The 14268-nt window shown below is 55.1% G+C and overlaps 15 non-coding genes across 15 annotated transcripts; all 15 read right to left on the reverse strand.

The window, feature by feature from the left end:
• Positions 1-689: 689 nt before the first annotated feature.
• On the reverse strand, positions 690-808 carry LOC126115380 (5S ribosomal RNA). Its single transcript, XR_007525420.1, has one exon. It is a non-coding gene; the product is annotated as a 5S ribosomal RNA (ribosomal RNA).
• Positions 809-1630: 822 nt separating this feature from the next.
• On the reverse strand, positions 1631-1749 carry LOC126115420 (5S ribosomal RNA). The gene has a single exon (XR_007525457.1). It is a non-coding gene; the product is annotated as a 5S ribosomal RNA (ribosomal RNA).
• An 827-nt stretch (positions 1750-2576) lies between these two features.
• On the reverse strand, positions 2577-2695 carry LOC126115308 (5S ribosomal RNA). The gene has a single exon (XR_007525356.1). It is a non-coding gene; the product is annotated as a 5S ribosomal RNA (ribosomal RNA).
• Positions 2696-3527: 832 nt separating this feature from the next.
• Positions 3528-3646, reverse strand: LOC126115313 (5S ribosomal RNA). Its single transcript, XR_007525360.1, has one exon. It is a non-coding gene; the product is annotated as a 5S ribosomal RNA (ribosomal RNA).
• An 826-nt stretch (positions 3647-4472) lies between these two features.
• Positions 4473-4591, reverse strand: LOC126115320 (5S ribosomal RNA). The gene has a single exon (XR_007525367.1). It is a non-coding gene; the product is annotated as a 5S ribosomal RNA (ribosomal RNA).
• Positions 4592-5413: 822 nt separating this feature from the next.
• On the reverse strand, positions 5414-5532 carry LOC126115187 (5S ribosomal RNA). Its single transcript, XR_007525246.1, has one exon. It is a non-coding gene; the product is annotated as a 5S ribosomal RNA (ribosomal RNA).
• An 831-nt stretch (positions 5533-6363) lies between these two features.
• On the reverse strand, positions 6364-6482 carry LOC126115403 (5S ribosomal RNA). The gene has a single exon (XR_007525441.1). It is a non-coding gene; the product is annotated as a 5S ribosomal RNA (ribosomal RNA).
• An 827-nt stretch (positions 6483-7309) lies between these two features.
• Positions 7310-7428, reverse strand: LOC126115404 (5S ribosomal RNA). The gene has a single exon (XR_007525442.1). It is a non-coding gene; the product is annotated as a 5S ribosomal RNA (ribosomal RNA).
• An 832-nt stretch (positions 7429-8260) lies between these two features.
• Positions 8261-8379, reverse strand: LOC126115335 (5S ribosomal RNA). The gene has a single exon (XR_007525380.1). It is a non-coding gene; the product is annotated as a 5S ribosomal RNA (ribosomal RNA).
• An 822-nt stretch (positions 8380-9201) lies between these two features.
• LOC126115347 (5S ribosomal RNA) lies at positions 9202-9320 on the reverse strand. Its single transcript, XR_007525391.1, has one exon. It is a non-coding gene; the product is annotated as a 5S ribosomal RNA (ribosomal RNA).
• Positions 9321-10152: 832 nt separating this feature from the next.
• LOC126115332 (5S ribosomal RNA) lies at positions 10153-10271 on the reverse strand. Its single transcript, XR_007525378.1, has one exon. It is a non-coding gene; the product is annotated as a 5S ribosomal RNA (ribosomal RNA).
• An 827-nt stretch (positions 10272-11098) lies between these two features.
• Positions 11099-11217, reverse strand: LOC126115188 (5S ribosomal RNA). Its single transcript, XR_007525247.1, has one exon. It is a non-coding gene; the product is annotated as a 5S ribosomal RNA (ribosomal RNA).
• An 827-nt stretch (positions 11218-12044) lies between these two features.
• On the reverse strand, positions 12045-12163 carry LOC126115314 (5S ribosomal RNA). Its single transcript, XR_007525361.1, has one exon. It is a non-coding gene; the product is annotated as a 5S ribosomal RNA (ribosomal RNA).
• An 832-nt stretch (positions 12164-12995) lies between these two features.
• Positions 12996-13114, reverse strand: LOC126115336 (5S ribosomal RNA). Its single transcript, XR_007525381.1, has one exon. It is a non-coding gene; the product is annotated as a 5S ribosomal RNA (ribosomal RNA).
• An 822-nt stretch (positions 13115-13936) lies between these two features.
• On the reverse strand, positions 13937-14055 carry LOC126115348 (5S ribosomal RNA). The gene has a single exon (XR_007525392.1). It is a non-coding gene; the product is annotated as a 5S ribosomal RNA (ribosomal RNA).
• Between the last annotated feature and the right edge of the window lie 213 nt (positions 14056-14268).

Here is a 14268-nt window from a genome sequence, read left to right on the forward strand (position 1 = left end):
GCCCGGCGTCCCAGCAGAGCGACGGCCGAATTGGCGGGCGCACCGCCGCGTGTGTGAGACGCACTGCTGCTCGTTGCACCCCCTGTCATTCGCTGGGCGCGTGCAGCCTTCGACACTAGCGGAGGACGCATCTTGTCCCTGGTGTTCAGCGGAGGGCCTGTGCGGGGTGTGGCAGTGTCGTGCTGGAGGGCGCCACTGGTAGCGATGTGGGCTTCCTCGCCTCGCCTCGCCTCGCCTCACACCAGGTGTCTGCGTAGTTTGCAGTGCATTCGCACCATTCCTATCCCTGTCCCTGTCCCCGTCCCGACTTGTCCCGACTTTGCTCGACTGCCGCTCGCTGCCGCTCGGGTCGTGGTCCATATGACAGCGCAAGCACGACAAACGTCTGCGGGACGAGACGAGACGACTAAGGAATACATTCGTGGTTACAAATCAAATTTGGAACTCTACACTCCTACACAACAATAGGCGGTGACGTATTTCAGAAATCACCTGCCGATTCGTACTGTTTTGTCGTTTTCAAAGTCTTCTTGGCAAACTTGGTTAGCACATTCTCCCTCAAACTGAGTTAATTACTGCATTTTCGTACCATTACAGTAGTTTAAAAGGCTTAAGGAAGCATCTTTGTCACAACAGAAAGGTAGTTTGAAAATTGGGCTGGCGACATAACAAAAAAACAAAAGGAAGGGAGCCAACAGCACCCGGGTTTCCCAGGCGGTCACCCATCCAAGTACTATCCGGGCCCGATGCTGCTTAACTTCGGTGATCGGACGAGAACCGGTGTATTCATCATGGTATGGCCGTTGGCGCTCGTCTAATGTAGGAGCACGGCAGAATTCACGTTCGGCTTTTCTCCCAACACACAAAATGTTAGTTTTCGGCCGCATTTGACGAAAGCGCTTCCTTCCGCAACCGCCAGTTCCTCGAGGACGGCGCGGGGAGGCGCGCCCGGCGTCCCAGCAGAGCGACGGCCGAATTGGCGGGCGCACCGCCGCGTGTGTGAGACGCACTGCTGCTCGTTGCACCCCCTGTCATTCGCTGGGCGCGTGCAGCCTTCGACACTAGCGGAGGACGCATCTTGTCCCTGGTGTTCAGCGGAGGGCCTGTGCGGGGTGTGGCAGTGTCATGCTGGAGGGCGCCACTGGTAGCGATGTGGGCTTCCTCGCCTCGCCTCGCCTCACACCAGGTGTCTGCGTAGTTTGCAGTGCATTCGCACCATTCCTATCCCTGTCCCTGTCCCCGTCCCGACTTGTCCCGACTTTGCTCGACTGCCGCTCGCTGCCGCTCGGGTCGTGGTCCATATGACAGCGCAAGCACGACAAACGTCTGCGGGACGAGACGAGACGACTAAGGAATACATTCGTGGTTACAAATCAAATTTGGAACTCTACACTCCTACACAACAATAGGCGGTGACGTATTTCAGAAATCACCTGCCGATTCGTACTGTTTTGTCGTTTTCAAAGTCTTCTTGGCAAACTTGGTTAGCACATTCTCCCTCAAACTGAGTTAATTACTGCATTTTCGTACCATTACAGTAGTTTAAAAGGCTTAAGGAAGCATCTTTGTCACAACAGAAAGGTAGTTTGAAAATTGGGCTGGCGACATAACAAAAAAACAAAAGGAAGGGAGCCAACAGCACCCGGGTTTCCCAGGCGGTGACCCATTCAAGTACTAGCCGGGCCCGATGATGCTTAACTACGGTGATCGGACGAGAACCGGTGTATTCATCATGGTATGGCCGTTGGCGCTCATCTAATGTAGGAGCACGGCAGAATTCGCGTTCGGCTTTTCTCCCAACACACAAAATGTTAGTTTTCGGCCGCATTTGACGAAAGCGCTTCCTTCCGCAACCGCCAGTTCCTCGAGGACGGCGCGGGGAGGCGCGCCCGGCGTCCCAGCAGAGCGACGGCCGAATTGGCGGGCGCACCGCCGCGTGTGTGAGACGCACTGCTGCTCGTTGCACCCCCTGTCATTCGCTGGGCGCGTGCAGCCTTCGACACTAGCGGAGGACGCATCTTGTCCCTGGTGTTCAGCGGAGGGCCTGTGCGGGGTGTGGCAGTGTCGTGCTGGAGGGCGCCACTGGTAGCGATGTGGGCTTCCTCGCCTCGCCTCGCCTCGCCTCACACCAGGTGTCTGCGTAGTTTGCAGTGCATTCGCACCATTCCTATCCCTGTCCCTGTCCCCGTCCCGACTTGTCCCGACTTTGCTCGACTGCCGCTCGCTGCCGCTCGGGTCGTGGTCCATATGACAGCGCAAGCACGACAAACGTCTGCGGGACGAGACGAGACGACTAAGGAATACATTCGTGGTTACAAATCAAATTTGGAACTCTACACTCCTACACAACAATAGGCGGTGACGTATTTCAGAAATCACCTGCCGATTCGTACTGTTTTGTCGTTTTCAAAGTCTTCTTGGCAAACTTGGTTAGCACATTCTCCCTCAAACTGAGTTAATTACTGCATTTTCGTACCATTACAGTAGTTTAAAAGGCTTAAGGAAGCATCTTTGTCACAACAGAAAGGTAGTTTGAAAATTGGGCTGGCGACATAACAAAAAAACAAAAGGAAGGGAGCCAACAGCACCCGGGTTTCCCAGGCGGTCACCCATCCAAGTACTATCCGGGCCCGATGATGCTTAACTTCGGTGATCGGACGAGAACCGGTGTATTCATCATGGTATGGCCGTTGGCGCTCGTCTAATGTAGGAGCACGGCAGAATTCACGTTCGGCTTTTCTCCCAACACACAAAATGTTAGTTTTCGGCCGCATTTGACGAAAGCGCTTCCTTCCGCAACCGCCAGTTCCTCGAGGACGGCGCGGGGAGGCGCGCCCGGCGTCCCAGCAGAGCGACGGCCGAATTGGCGGGCGCACCGCCGCGTGTGTGAGACGCACTGCTGCTCGTTGCACCCCCTGTCATTCGCTGGGCGCGTGCAGCCTTCGACACTAGCGGAGGACGCATCTTGTCCCTGGTGTTCAGCGGAGCGCCTGTGCGGGGTGTGGCAGTGTCGTGCTGGAGGGCGCCACTGGTAGCGATGTGGGCTTCCTCGCCTCGCCTCGCCTCGCCTCGCCTCACACCAGGTGTCTGCGTAGTTTGCAGTGCATTCGCACCATTCCTATCCCTGTCCCTGTCCCCGTCCCGACTTGTCCCGACTTTGCTCTACTGCCGCTCGCTGCCGCTCGGGTCGTGGTCCATATGACAGCGCAAGCACGACAAACGTCTGCGGGACGAGACGAGACGACTAAGGAATACATTCGTGGTTACAAATCAAATTTGGAACTCTACACTCCTACACAACAATAGGCGGTGACGTATTTCAGAAATCACCTGCCGATTCGTACTGTTTTGTCGTTTTCAAAGTCTTCTTGGCAAACTTGGTTAGCACATTCTCCCTCAAACTGAGTTAATTACTGCATTTTCGTACCATTACAGTAGTTTAAAAGGCTTAAGGAAGCATCTTTGTCACAACAGAAAGGTAGTTTGAAAATTGGGCTGGCGACATAACGAAAAAACAAAAGGAAGGGAGCCAACAGCACCCGGGTTTCCCAGGCGGTCACCCATCCAAGTACTAGCCGGGCCCGATGATGCTTAACTACGGTGATCGGACGAGAACCGGTGTATTCATCATGGTATGGCCGTTGGCGCTCATCTAATGTAGGAGCACGGCAGAATTCGCGTTCGGCTTTTCTCCCAACACACAAAATGTTAGTTTTCGGCCACATTTGACGAAAGCGCTTCCTTCCGCAACCGCCAGTTCCTCGAGGACGGCGCGGGGAGGCGCGCCCGGCGTCCCAGCAGAGCGACGGCCGAATTGGCGGGCGCACCGCCGCGTGTGTGAGACGCACTGCTGCTCGTTGCACCCCCTGTCATTCGCTGGGCGCGTGCAGCATTCGACACTAGCGGAGGACGCATCTTGTCCCTGGTGTTCAGCGGAGGGCCTGTGCGGGGTGTGGCAGTGTCGTGCTGGAGGGCGCCACTGGTAGCGATGTGGGCTTCCTCGCCTCGCCTCGCCTCGCCTCACACCAGGTGTCTGCGTAGTTTGCAGTGCATTCGCACCATTCCTATCCCTGTCCCTGTCCCCGTCCCGACTTGTCCCGACTTTGCTCGACTGCCGCTCGCTGCCGCTCGGGTCGTGGTCCATATCACAGCGCAAGCACGACAAACGTCTGCGGGACGAGACGAGACGACTAAGGAATACATTCGTGGTTACAAATCAAATTTGGAACTCTACACTCCTACACAACAATAGGCGGTGGCGTATTTCAGAAATCACCTGCCGATTCGTACTGTTTTGTCGTTTTCAAAGTCTTCTTGGCAAACTTGGTTAGCACATTCTCCCTCAAACTGAGTTAATTACTGCATTTTCGTACCATTACAGTAGTTTAAAAGGCTTAAGGAAGCATCTTTGTCACAACAGAAAGGTAGTTTGAAAATTGGGCTGGCGACATAACAAAAAAAAAAAGGAAGGGAGCCAACAGCACCCGGGTTTCCCAGGCGGTCACCCATCCAAGTACTATCCGGGCCCGATGATGCTTAACTTCGGTGATCGGACGAGAACCGGTGTATTCATCATGGTATGGCCGTTGGCGCTCGTCTAATGTAGGAGCACGGCAGAATTCACGTTCGGCTTTTCTCCCAACACACAAAATGTTAGTTTTCGGCCGCATTTGACGAAAGCGCTTCCTTCCGCAACCGCCAGTTCCTCGAGGACGGCGCGGGGAGGCGCGCCCGGCGTCCCAGCAGAGCGACGGCCGAATTGGCGGGCGCACCGCCGCGTGTGTGAGACGCACTGCTGCTCGTTGCACCCCCTGTCATTCGCTGGGCGCGTGCAGCCTTCGACACTAGCGGAGGACGCATCTTGTCCCTGGTGTTCAGCGGAGGGCCTGTGCGGGGTGTGGCAGTGTCATGCTGGAGGGCGCCACTGGTAGCGATGTGGGCTTCCTCGCCTCGCCTCGCCTCACACCAGGTGTCTGCGTAGTTTGCAGTGCATTCGCACCATTCCTATCCCTGTCCCTGTCCCCGTCCCGACTTGTCCCGACTTTGCTCGACTGCCGCTCGCTGCCGCTCGGGTCGTGGTCCATATGACAGCGCAAGCACGACAAACGTCTGCGGGACGAGACGAGACGACTAAGGAATACATTCGTGGTTACAAATCAAATTTGGAACTCTACACTCCTACACAACAATAGGCGGTGACGTATTTCAGAAATCACCTGCCGATTCGTACTGTTTTGTCGTTTTCAAAGTCTTCTTGGCAAACTTGGTTAGCACATTCTCCCTCAAACTGAGTTAATTACTGCATTTTCGTACCATTACAGTAGTTTAAAAGGCTTAAGGAAGCATCTTTGTCACAACAGAAAGGTAGTTTGAAAATTGGGCTGGCGACATAACAAAATAACAAAAGGAAGGGAGCCAACAGCACCCGGGTTTCCCAGGCGGTCACCCATCCAAGTACTAGCCGGGCCCGATGATGCTTAACTTCGGTGATCGGACGAGAACCGGTGTATTCATCATGGTATGGCCGTTGGCGCTCATCTAATGTAGGAGCACGGCAGAATTCGCGTTCGGCTTTTCTCCCAACACACAAAATGTTAGTTTTCGGCCGCATTTGACGAAAGCGCTTCCTTCCGCAACCGCCAGTTCCTCGAGGACGGCGCGGGGAGGCGCGCCCGGCGTCCCAGCAGAGCGACGGCCAAATTGGCGGGCGCACCGCCGCGTGTTTGAGACGCACTGCTGCTCGTTGCACCCCCTGTCATTCGCTGGGCGCGTGCAGCCTTCGACACTAGCGGAGGACGCATCTTGCCCCTGGTGTTCAGCGGAGCGCCTGTGGGGGTGTGGCAGTGTCGTGCTGGAGGGCGCCACTGGTAGCGATGTGGGCTTCCTCGCCTCGCCTCGCCTCGCCTCGCCTCACACCAGGTGTCTGCGTAGTTTGCAGTGCATTCGCACCATTCCTATCCCTGTCCCTGTCCCCGTCCCGACTTGTCCCGACTTTGCTCGACTGCCGCTCGCTGCCGCTCGGGTCGTGGTCCATATGACAGCGCAAGCGCGACAAACGTCTGCGGGACGAGACGAGACGACTAAGGAATACATTCGTGGTTACAAATCAAATTTGGAACTCTACACTCCTACACAACAATAGGCGGTGACGTATTTCAGAAATCACCTGCCGATTCGTACTGTTTTGTCGTTTTCAAAGTCTTCTTGGCAAACTTGGTTAGCACATTCTCCCTCAAACTGAGTTAATTACTGCATTTTCGTACCATTACAGTAGTTTAAAAGGCCTAAGGAAGCATCTTTGTCACAACAGAAAGGTAGTTTGAAAATTGGGCTGGCGACATAACGAAAAAACAAAAGGAAGGGAGCCAACAGCACCCGGGTTTCCCAGGCGGTGACCCATCCAAGTACTAGCCGGGCCCGATGATGCTTAACTTCGGTGATCGGACGAGAACCGGTGTATTCATCATGGAATGGCCGTTGGCGCTCGTCTAATGTAGGAGCACGGCAGAATTCACGTTCGGCTTTTCTCCCAACACACAAAATGTTAGTTTTCGGCCGCATTTGACGAAAGCGCTTCCTTCCGCAACCGCCAGTTCCTCGAGGACGGCGCGTGGAGGCGCGCCCGGCGTCCCAGCAGAGCGACGGCCGAATTGGCGGGCGCACCGCCGCGTGTGTGAGACGCACTGCTGCTCGTTGCACCCCCTGTCATTCGCTGGGCGCGTGCAGCCTTCGACACTAGCGGAGGACGCATCTTGTCCCTGGTGTTCAGCGGAGGGCCTGTGCGGGGTGTGGCAGTGTCGTGCTGGAGGGCACCACTGGTAGCGATGTGGGCTTCCTCGCCTCGCCTCGCCTCGCCTCACACCAGGTGTCTGCGTAGTTTGCAGTGCATTCGCACCATTCCTATCCCTGTCCCTGTCCCCGTCCCGACTTGTCCCGACTTTGCTCGACTGCCGCTCGCTGCCGCTCGGGTCGTGGTCCATATGACAGCGCAAGCACGACAAACGTCTGCGGGACGAGACGAGACGACTAAGGAATACATTCGTGGTTACAAATCAAATTTGGAACTCTACACTCCTACACAACAATAGGCGGTGACGTATTTCAGAAATCACCTGCCGATTCGTACTGTTTTGTCGTTTTCAAAGTCTTCTTGGCAAACTTGGTTAGCACATTCTCCCTCAAACTGAGTTAATTACTGCATTTTCGTACCATTACAGTAGTTTAAAAGGCTTAAGGAAGCATCTTTGTCACAACAGAAAGGTAGTTTGAAAATTGGGCTGGCGACATAACGAAAAAACAAAAGGAAGGGAGCCAACAGCACCCGGGTTTCCCAGGCGGTGACCCATCCAAGTACTAGCCGGGCCCGATGATGCTTAACTTCGGTGATCGGACGAGAACCGGTGTATTCATCATGGAATGGCCGTTGGCGCTCGTCTAATGTAGGAGCACGGCAGAATTCACGTTCGGCTTTTCTCCCAACACACAAAATGTTAGTTTTCGGCCGCATTTGACGAAAGCGCTTCCTTCCGCAACCGCCAGTTCCTCGAGGACGGCGCGTGGAGGCGCGCCCGGCGTCCCAGCAGAGCGACGGCCGAATTGGCGGGCGCACCGCCGCGTGTGTGAGACGCACTGCTGCTCGTTGCACCCCCTGTCATTCGCTGGGCGCGTGCAGCCTTCGACACTAGCGGAGGACGCATCTTGCCCCTGGTGTTCAGCGGAGCGCCTGTGCGGGGTGTGGCAGTGTCGTGCTGGAGGGCGCCACTGGTAGCGATGTGGGCTTCCTCGCCTCGCCTTGCCTCGCCTCGCCTCACACCAGGTGTCTGCGTAGTTTTCAGTGCATTCGCACCATTCCTATCCCTGTCCCTGTCCCCGTCCCGACTTGTCCCGACTTTGCTCGACTGCCGCTCGCTGCCGCTCGGGTCGTGGTCCATATCACAGCGCAAGCACGACAAACGTCTGCGGGACGAGACGAGACGACTAAGGAATACATTCGTGGTTACAAATCAAATTTGGAACTCTACACTCCTACACAACAATAGGCGGTGGCGTATTTCAGAAATCACCTGCCGATTCGTACTGTTTTGTCGTTTTCAAAGTCTTCTTGGCAAACTTGGTTAGCACATTCTCCCTCAAACTGAGTTAATTACTGCATTTTCGTACCATTACAGTAGTTTAAAAGGCTTAAGGAAGCATCTTTGTCACAACAGAAAGGTAGTTTGAAAATTGGGCTGGCGACATAACAAAAAAACAAAAGGAAGGGAGCCAACAGCACCCGGGTTTCCCAGGCGGTCACCCATCCAAGTACTATCCGGGCCCGATGATGCTTAACTTCGGTGATCGGACGAAAACCGGTGTATTCATCATGGTATGGCCGTTGGCGCTCATCTAATGTAGGAGCACGGCAGAATTCGCGTTCGGCTTTTCTCCCAACACACAAAATGTTAGTTTTCGGCCGCATTTGACGAAAGCGCTTCCTTCCGCAACCGCCAGTTCCTCGAGGACGGCGCGGGGAGGCGCGCCCGGCGTCCCAGCAGAGCGACGGCCAAATTGGCGGGCGCACCGCCGCGTGTGTGAGACGCACTGCTGCTCGTTGCACCCCCTGTCATTCGCTGGGCGCGTGCAGCCTTCGACACTAGCGGAGGACGCATCTTGTCCCTGGTGTTCAGCGGAGGGCCTGTGCGGGGTGTGGCAGTGTCATGCTGGAGGGCGCCACTGGTAGCGATGTGGGCTTCCTCGCCTCGCCTCGCCTCACACCAGGTGTCTGCGTAGTTTGCAGTGCATTCGCACCATTCCTATTCCTGTCCCTGTCCCCGTCCCGACTTGTCCCGACTTTGCTCTACTGCCGCTCGCTGCCGCTCGGGTCGTGGTCCATATGACAGCGCAAGCACGACAAACGTCTGCGGGACGAGACGAGACGACTAAGGAATACATTCGTGGTTACAAATCAAATTTGGAACTCTACACTCCTACACAACAATAGGCGGTGACGTATTTCAGAAATCACCTGCCGATTCGTACTGTTTTGTCGTTTTCAAAGTCTTCTTGGCAAACTTGGTTAGCACATTCTCCCTCAAACTGAGTTAATTACTGCATTTTAGTACCATTACAGTAGTTTAAAAGGCTTAAGGAAGCATCTTTGTCACAACAGAAAGGTAGTTTGAAAATTGGGCTGGCGACATAACAAAAAAACAAAAGGAAGGGAGCCAACAGCACCCGGGTTTCCCAGGCGGTGACCCATCCAAGTACTAGCCGGGCCCGATGATGCTTAACTTCGGTGATCGGACGAGAACCGGTGTATTCATCATGGTATGACCGTTGGCGCTCATCTAATGTAGGAGCACGGCAGAATTCGCGTTCGGCTTTTCTCCCAACACACAAAATGTTAGTTTTCGGCCGCATTTGACGAAAGCGCTTCCTTCCGCAACCGCCAGTTCCTCGAGGACGGCGCGGGGAGGCGCGCCAGGCGTCCCAGCAGAGCGACGGCCAAATTGGCGGGCGCACCGCCGCGTGTGTGAGACGCACTGCTGCTCGTTGCACCCCCTGTCATTCGCTGGGCGCGTGCAGCCTTCGACACTAGCGGAGGACGCATCTTGTCCCTGGTGTTCAGCGGAGGGCCTGTGCGGGGTGTGGCAGTGTCGTGCTGGAGGGCGCAACTGGTAGCGATGTGGGCTTCCTCGCCTCGCCTCGCCTCGCCTCGCCTCACACCAGGTGTCTGCGTAGTTTTCAGTGCATTCGCACCATTCCTATCCCTGTCCCTGTCCCCGTCCCGACTTGTCCCGACTTTGCTCGACTGCCGCTCGCTGCCGCTCGGGTCGTGGTCCATATCACAGCGCAAGCACGACAAACGTCTGCGGGACGAGACGAGACGACTAAGGAATACATTCGTGGTTACAAATCAAATTTGGAACTCTACACTCCTACACAACAATAGGCGGTGACGTATTTCAGAAATCACCAGCCGATTCGTACTGTTTTGTCGTTTTCAAAGTCTTCTTGGCAAACTTGGTTAGCACATTCTCCCTCAAACTGAGTTAATTACTGCATTATCGTACCATTACAGTAGTTTAAAAGGCTTAAGGAAGCATCTTTGTCACAACAGAAAGGTAGTTTGAAAATTGGGCTTGCGACATAACAAAAAAACAAAAGGAAGGGAGCCAACAGCACCCGGGTTTCCCAGGCGGTCACCCATCCAAGTACTATCCGGGCCCGATGATGCTTAACTTCGGTGATCGGACGAGAACCGGTGTATTCATCATGGTATGGCCGTTGGCGCTCATCTAATGTAGGAGCACGGCAGAATTCGCGTTCGGCTTTTCTCCCAACACACAAAATGTTAGTTTTCGGCCGCATTTGACGAAAGCGCTTCCTTCCGCAACCGCCAGTTCCTCGAGGACGGCGCGGGGAGGCGCGCCCGGCGTCCCAGCAGAGCGACGGCCAAATTGGCGGGCGCACCGCCGCGTGTGTGAGACGCACTGCTGCTCGTTGCACCCCCTGTCATTCGCTGGGCGCGTGCAGCCTTCGACACTAGCGGAGGACGCATCTTGTCCCTGGTGTTCAGCGGAGGGCCTGTGCGGGGTGTGGCAGTGTCGTGCTGGAGGGCGCCACTGGTAGCGATGTGGGCTTCCTCGCCTCGCCTCGCCTCGCCTCACACCAGGTGTCTGCGTAGTTTGCAGTGCATTCGCACCATTCCTATCCCTGTCCCTGTCCCCGTCCCGACTTGTCCCGACTTTGCTCTACTGCCGCTCGCTGCCGCTCGGGTCGTGGTCCATATGACAGCGCAAGCACGACAAACGTCTGCGGGACGAGACGAGACGACTAAGGAATACATTCGTGGTTACAAATCAAATTTGGAACTCTACACTCCTACACAACAATAGGCGGTGACGTATTTCAGAAATCACCTGCCGATTCGTACTGTTTTGTCGTTTTCAAAGTCTTCTTGGCAAACTTGGTTAGCACATTCTCCCTCAAACTGAGTTAATTACTGCATTTTCGTACCATTACAGTAGTTTAAAAGGCTTAAGGAAGCATCTTTAACACAACAGAAAGGTCGTTTGAAAATTGGGCTGGCGACATAACAAAAAAACAAAAGGAAGGGAGCCAACAGCACCCGGGTTTCCCAGGCGGTCACCCATCCAAGTACTAGCCGGGCCCGATGATGCTTAACTTCGGTGATCGGACGAGAACCGGTGTATTCATCATGGTATGGCCGTTGGCGCTCGTCTAATGTAGGAGCACGGCAGAATTCACGTTCGGCTTTTCTCCCAACACACAAAATGTTAGTTTTCGGCCGCATTTGACGAAAGCGCTTCCTTCCGCAACCGCCAGTTCCTCGAGGACGGCGCGTGGAGGCGCGCCCGGCGTCCCAGCAGAGCGACGGCCGAATTGGCGGGCGCACCGCCGCGTGTGTGAGACGCACTGCTGCTCGTTGCACCCCCTGTCATTCGCTGGGCGCGTGCAGCCTTCGACACTAGCGGAGGACGCATCTTGTCCCTGGTGTTCAGCGGAGGGCCTGTGCGGGGTGTGGCAGTGTCGTGCTGGAGGGCACCACTGGTAGCGATGTGGGCTTCCTCGCCTCGCCTCGCCTCGCCTCACACCAGGTGTCTGCGTAGTTTGCAGTGCATTCGCACCATTCCTATCCCTGTCCCTGTCCCCGTCCCGACTTGTCCCGACTTTGCTCGACTGCCGCTCGCTGCCGCTCGGGTCGTGGTCCATATGACAGCGCAAGCACGACAAACGTCTGCGGGACGAGACGAGACGACTAAGGAATACATTCGTGGTTACAAATCAAATTTGGAACTCTACACTCCTACACAACAATAGGCGGTGACGTATTTCAGAAATCACCTGCCGATTCGTACTGTTTTGTCGTTTTCAAAGTCTTCTTGGCAAACTTGGTTAGCACATTCTCCCTCAAACTGAGTTAATTACTGCATTTTCGTACCATTACAGTAGTTTAAAAGGCTTAAGGAAGCATCTTTGTCACAACAGAAAGGTAGTTTGAAAATTGGGCTGGCGACATAACAAAAAAACAAAAGGAAGGGAGCCAACAGCACCCGGGTTTCCCAGGCGGTCACCCATCCAAGTACTAGCCGGGCCCGATGATGCTTAACTACGGTGATCGGACGAGAACCGGTGTATTCATCATGGTATGGCCGTTGGCGCTCATCTAATGTAGGAGCACGGCAGAATTCGCGTTCGGCTTTTCTCCCATCACACAAAATGTTAGTTTTCGGCCGCATTTGACGAAAGCGCTTCCTTCCGCAACCGCCAGTTCCTCGAGGACGGCGCGGGGAGGCGCGCCCGGCGTCCCAGCAGAGCGACGGCCGAATTGGCGGGCGCACCGCCGCGTGTGTGAGACGCACTGCTGCTCGTTGCACCCCCTGTCATTCGCTGGGCGCGTGCAGCCTTCGACACTAGCGGAGGACGCATCTTGCCCCTGGTGTTCAGCGGAGCGCCTGTGCGGGGTGTGGCAGTGTCGTGCTGGAGGGCGCCACTGGTAGCGATGTGGGCTTCCTCGCCTCGCCTTGCCTCGCCTCGCCTCACACCAGGTGTCTGCGTAGTTTTCAGTGCATTCGCACCATTCCTATCCCTGTCCCTGTCCCCGTCCCGACTTGTCCCGACTTTGCTCGACTGCCGCTCGCTGCCGCTCGGGTCGTGGTCCATATCACAGCGCAAGCACGACAAACGTCTGCGGGACGAGACGAGACGACTAAGGAATACATTCGTGGTTACAAATCAAATTTGGAACTCTACACTCCTACACAACAATAGGCGGTGGCGTATTTCAGAAATCACCAGCCGATTCGTACTGTTTTGTCGTTTTCAAAGTCTTCTTGGCAAACTTGGTTAGCACATTCTCCCTCAAACTGAGTTAATTACTGCATTTTCGTACCATTACAGTAGTTTAAAAGGCTTAAGGAAGCATCTTTGTCACAACAGAAAGGTAGTTTGAAAATTGGGCTGGCGACATAACAAAAAAACAAAAGGAAGGGAGCCAACAGCACCCGGGTTTCCCAGGCGGTCACCCATCCAAGTACTATCCGGGCCCGATGATGCTTAACTTCGGTGATCGGACGAAAACCGGTGTATTCATCATGGTATGGCCGTTGGCGCTCATCTAATGTAGGAGCACGGCAGAATTCGCGTTCGGCTTTTCTCCCAACACACAAAATGTTAGTTTTCGGCCGCATTTGACGAAAGCGCTTCCTTCCGCAACCGCCAGTTCCTCGAGGACGGCGCGGGGAGGCGCGCCCGGCGTCCCAGCAGAGCGACGGCCAAATTGGCGGGCGCACCGCCGCGTGTGTGAGACGCACTGCTGCTCGTTGCACCCCCTGTCATTCGCTGGGCGCGTGCAGCCTTCGACACTAGCGGAGGACGCATCTTGTCCCTGGTGTTCAGCGGAGGGCCTGTGCGGGGTGTGGCAGTGTCATGCTGGAGGGCGCCACTGGTAGCGATGTGGGCTTCCTCGCCTCGCCTCGCCTCACACCAGGTGTCTGCGTAGTTTGCAGTGCATTCGCACCATTCCTATTCCTGTCCCTGTCCCCGTCCCGACTTGTCCCGACTTTGCTCTACTGCCGCTCGCTGCCGCTCGGGTCGTGGTCCATATGACAGCGCAAGCACGACAAACGTCTGCGGGACGAGACGAGACGACTAAGGAATACATTCGTGGTTACAAATCAAATTTGGAACTCTACACTCCTACACAACAATAGGCGGTGACGTATTTCAGAAATCACCTGCCGATTCGTACTGTTTTGTCGTTTTCAAAGTCTTCTTGGCAAACTTGGTTAGCACATTCTCCCTCAAACTGAGTTAATTACTGCATTTTAGTACCATTACAGTAGTTTAAAAGGCTTAAGGAAGCATCTTTGTCACAACAGAAAGGTAGTTTGAAAATTGGGCTGGCGACATAACAAAAAAACAAAAGGAAGGGAGCCAACAGCACCCGGGTTTCCCAGGCGGTGACCCATCCAAGTACTAGCCGGGCCCGATGATGCTTAACTTCGGTGATCGGACGAGAACCGGTGTATTCATCATGGTATGACCGTTGGCGCTCATCTAATGTAGGAGCACGGCAGAATTCGCGTTCGGCTTTTCTCCCAACACACAAAATGTTAGTTTTCGGCCGCATTTGACGAAAGCGCTTCCTTCCGCAACCGCCAGTTCCTCGAGGACGGCGCGGGGAGGCGCGCCAGGCGTCCCAGCAGAGCGACGGCCAAATTGGCGGGCGCACCGCCGCGTGTGTGAGACGCACTGCTGCTCGTT

This window comes from Schistocerca cancellata, unplaced genomic scaffold (assembly GCF_023864275.1).
Source record: "Schistocerca cancellata isolate TAMUIC-IGC-003103 unplaced genomic scaffold, iqSchCanc2.1 HiC_scaffold_317, whole genome shotgun sequence".
Taxonomy (NCBI): Eukaryota; Metazoa; Arthropoda; class Insecta; order Orthoptera; family Acrididae; genus Schistocerca; species Schistocerca cancellata.